Here is a 5085-nt window from a genome sequence, read left to right as displayed (position 1 = left end):
ATCAGGACTTGTCAACAGGCAGAATATTTAATAATAATAATAATAATAATAATAATAATAATAATAATAATAATAATAATAATAATAATAATAATAATATATTTTTATGGTATTATACGTACATCTGTTTTGAGGTGAATGGAAAGGAAGTAACAACAAGTGGATTGACTCATGTCTCACCGAAAACAAGGACGAATACCGGAACTATTTGACTCAAAATGCTTGCTTAACGCAGCGATGGTGGTGTAGTGGTGAGCATAGTTGCCTTCCAAGCAGTTGACCCGGGTTCGATTCCCGGCCATCGCACACTATATTTTTTAATTTAATAAATATTAATGTAGACATTATTGAGAATAAAATTTACATAATGATTTTTCCGTAGGGGCGGATCCAGGACCGACTTCTGGGGGGGCGGTGGGTTGTCATACTGCTACTTTTAAGGGCTCCAAACTTTGGGATGGATTTTATTTATATATATAAAATAAGAAAGCTTCCTCTTCTGGGGGGGACGATCGCCCCGATCGCCCCCCCCCTTGGATCCGCCCCTGATGTGTATCTTGTAGATATTTCGTCAGCAGTGCACTTTTCTTATATGTAGTTGTGATGTCATCAATAAAAAAATATATACTTCTTCAAATCAATTCTTGGGGCATTCGGTTGGCGGTACGGTGGCTCAAGTGGTAGAGCGCTTACCTTTGGTGCGTGGGGTCCGTGGTTCGAGCTAAGTAAGTTTATGGTGCAGAATATTGTGTCCGTGGGTTTTCTCGGGATACTTCCATTTACTCCCACATTCTCATTCCACAAAATGTTCCATCATCATTCACTTAGTTTAGTCATCCATCTCCCTTAGCCTAAAGGGCATAATCGCAGGACGTTAAGAGGCCTCGTCACTGCGAAATTAAAATATCGCTAATTTTACAGTAATTATGTGATATCTTTAAATAGATAAAAGATAATCGAAAAGTGGAACAGGATCTCCCTAGACAATATTATTTTGGGTGAGATACCGTTATCAAGACTGATGTATTTGCTTTCAATTTCCAGCCATTTAGAAAATCGGCATTTATTTTTGCTTTTTTAAATAACTGCATACGGAAAGCTACTAGGTGACTCGTGATAATACGGTTTTACCTGACGAAGCATGCAATTGAACCTTCTAAGTAAGGTTGGAACAGTCAATTTTACCATGTAGTAACTTGTGTAAAAATAAAAGATCCGTATGTTCTCTGTGTTGTTTCAAAGTGTGCATATTGAAGTTTTGCACTATTTCTGAATATGGCTCATATTTTGGATACATGCCAGTTTTTCTATAAGCAAATCATTTCAAGAATTTTGATTGTATCCTTTTAATCATATCTGTGTGTTTTAGTGTTCTTGGTGACCAGAAAAGAGTCGCATGTTCCAATTGCGATCGCACAAAACAGAAATAGAGTTTTTCATTAATGTAGCATCGTTTTGAAACTTTTTACCTGTTCTCAAAATAAAGCTAAGATTTCTGTATGAATCATTAATACTTGTTTCAATATGATAAGTAAAACTTAATTTAGGATCAAATAGCACACCTAGATTTTTAAGTTACGTATCTCTAAAATAGTTTCCTTCAATAGAATAGTCATGTTTAATGCTGTTTTCTTCGCGGGTAAAGGAAAGAATTTTGCATTTATTCATGTTCAACTTAATCTTGTTATTTTCATACCAGTCCTTAATATTGCACAAATCTATTTGCAATTTTACACAATCTTTATGCGAATTAATTTTGGAGAATATTCTAAGGTTATCCGCGAATAGAAAAGTGTTAGAATAATTAATGTAAGATTGTAGATCATTTGTGACTAATAGAAACAAGAGTGGACCAAGATTTGAACCTTGAGGTACTCCAGATAAGGCTGTGATTTTTTTTTCAGAAACATATCCTTTGTACATGACGACCAGTTGACGATTTTGTAAATAGGACACAAAAAAACTTTTTACTTGCATAGAAAACATGACATTATATGATTTTTAAGTTAATTTTATTGCTGAAATTTTTATTTATTTCATTATTGCTGAAACTTTATTAGCTTTATTATATGCAATACATATTGCCCATAAAGGAAGATTTTAGGAACCGATGATTAATTGAAAAGATAGATTTAAAAAACAATAATTTGGTCTATTATTACAAGTCATATTGATAAATTACGGTACGCGTTGCCATAACGACAGAAAAAAACTCTCGACGTAGAAGTAACTGTGGAGAATGAACTTTCTACTGTAATCTTGAAATTTTATATTGAAATAATTGAATTAGTGACTTCTGAAACAACCTTATGAATAGAATCTTCTTTAGAAATAATTTTGGAAATTGCATGAATGTACAACAAATGCCATCTGTTAGAAAACATATCAATTATTTTATTCCTATGAAAATAATAATTGAAGAGCTCAATTCCAAAAGAGCCTAAGTCAAAAAGTAAGTATTTCAGGAGACAATATTTCGTGTGCGTTTCCACCATTCAATCTCCGTAAAAGAAAAGTAATCTACGTAAAAGAAAATAATAATTGCCTACGTTTCGTCAGACAACGATGAAATTATCATATATAGCGAAAGTTTTATAAGTGTTTGTAGGCATGAGTCAGAAAATCTCTTTAGAGAATACAATTGACTAAGGATATTTCAGAAAACAACGCGGTTTTTCTTTTGTCTACAAATAATTTCATTTATGTAGTTTTGGCATGAAACGCTGTTAAATATACGAAGATGCTGAAATAGAACTTAATAGAACCAATATCTCAAAATTCACAAAAATTGACTTAGCCTCTTTTGGAATCCACCCCTTCATATTGATTTATTCCGAGATGTCAAATAAAAGTTGAAAAGAAATTTAATTTCAATTGCAATAATTTCATTTTAATTATCTGAAGAATTTTGGCTAATATATGGCAGCAATAGGATGCTCAGGAAGATGTAAGCGAACATGCAATATAAGTAATATTTATTGGAAAATAATAAATAAACTGTATTGAATTATTGTTTTTATTCACTTTATACCGTTTTTCCTAATTAGGCCAGATCACGTTAGCATTGATTCGTGAATAATATAATAATTTAAATAAAAGTGAAGATATTTGGTTTTTCTTTTTTTAATCTTTCGTGGTACCTATAATGCACGCGAGGGCTTCTGAAGCCTGGGCTCTACACCAATCATAGAACTGCTTTAACTCACGTGTGATACATCGGAAGAATTCGACACGATTCGTGGATCTGCCTTCCGAACACACACTTCAGAAAGCGTGAAACAACAGAAGCGCACCTACAATGTTGTCAAACTTAGGAGACATGCCGGCAATAACAACGACTACAACAATAATAACAAAACGAAAATTAGTGGCAATCCGACAACACTTTACACTCAGGTGTCCATATAGCGCGAGAGACGACACTGGCAAGATTTCATGGATGGGGTTTGACGACTGGGATACACCCTTGCGTTCTATTGGGTGATGTAATTGATAAATTTAGGTCAGGCTTCACGAGTCCTCGCGATCACTATAGTATTATTTCTTTAAATATATCTATATCTATATACATCTCTCTCTCTCTCTCTCTCTCTCTCTCTATATATATATATATATATATATATATATATATATATATATATATATATATATATATATATATATATATATTTTCTAGGAATTAATTCGTGCGGGTGGACAAGAGATGGCGCAACGAACGGAGCGTCCCACAGTTCCGTGTATCCACACATGTGTTGCAAACCCCTGTCATCGCGTATCGTTCGTAGTATAGGGCAGTGGATTAAAGCGTCAACAACACCAGTTTGTAGTTAAGTGAACATGGCGCAATTTGTGCCTGATAAAGTGTTTTTGCGGGGTGTCCTGCTGCATTACTTTAACATGCAGAAAAGTGCGACTGAAAGTCATCGTATTTTGATGGAAGTGTATGGTGACCATGCTCTAGCTGAGCGAACGTGTCAGAAGTGGTTTGCACGGTTTAGAAGTGGTGATTTCGGCTTGGCAGACCAAGAGCGAGCTGGACAACCAAAAAAATTTCAAGACGAAGAATTGACAGCATTGCTCGAGCAGGATTCGTGTCAAACGCAGGAACAACTTGCAGCAGCATTAGGCGTTGATCAAACAACAGTCTCCAAACGCTTGAAAGCCATGGGAATGATTCAAAAGATGTCATATTGGGTTCCACATGAATTGAAAGACAGAGACGTTGAAAGACGAAAAACCATTTGCGAATTGCTGCTTCAACGACAGAGCAGAAAGGGGTTTTTGCATCGAATTATTACGGGTGATGAGAAGTGGATCCATTACGAGAACCCTAAACGAAAAAAGGCCTGGGTGAAACCAGGTGAAGCAGGTCCATCACAACCAAAACGAGATATTCACTGTGCAAAGGTTATGCTGTGCATATGGTGGGATATGAAAGGTGTGGTGTACTATGAGCTGCTGCAACCGGGTGAAACTATGAATGGAGAACGTTATCGACGACAATTAATGCGTTTGAAGCAAGCTCTGGCCAGAACACGACCAGAATGGGAGAACAGACATGATAAACTTATTGTTCAACATGATAAACGCTCGCCCACATGTCGCAAAACCGGTCAAAACCTATTTAGAAAATGTCGGATGGGAAGTTTTACCCCACCCGCCGTATTCACCAGACGTTGCTCCTTCGGACTACTACTTGTTCGATTGCATGAACAACGATTTGATTGGACAGCGGTTTACTTCTTCAGAAGATATCGAAACATGGGTCTCTGACTGGATCGCTTCCAAGGATGAGGACTTCTTTTGCCACGGAATCCGTACATTGCCTGACAGATGGGCGAAAGTGGTGGCTAGCGATGGACAATATTTTTCTTAAGGTATTTATGTATTTTGTGTCTGTACTACAGCTTCAATGTGTGCGTACCAACCGCACGAATTAATTCCTAGACCAAATATATATATATATATATATATATATATATATATATATATATATATATATATATATATATATATATATATATATATATATATATATATATATATAGAGTACGTGTTATCAGAAGTGTAGAGGGCTTATTGAAG

The 5085-nt window shown here is 35.5% G+C and overlaps 1 non-coding gene across 1 annotated transcript; it reads left to right on the top strand.

Annotated features, from left to right (window-relative positions):
• The first annotated feature begins 234 nt into the window (after window positions 1–234).
• TRNAG-UCC (transfer RNA glycine (anticodon UCC)) lies at window positions 235–306 on the top strand. The gene has a single exon. It is a non-coding gene; the product is annotated as a tRNA-Gly (tRNA).
• The last annotated feature ends 4779 nt before the right edge of the window (window positions 307–5085 follow it).

Source organism: Thermobia domestica, chromosome 7, assembly GCF_964235325.1.
Source record: "Thermobia domestica chromosome 7, izTheDome1.hap1.1, whole genome shotgun sequence".
In the NCBI taxonomy this organism is placed as follows: Eukaryota; Metazoa; Arthropoda; class Insecta; order Zygentoma; family Lepismatidae; genus Thermobia; species Thermobia domestica.
Note: the sequence above shows the minus strand (reverse complement) of the source record. Positions and strands in the feature narration are given on the sequence as shown.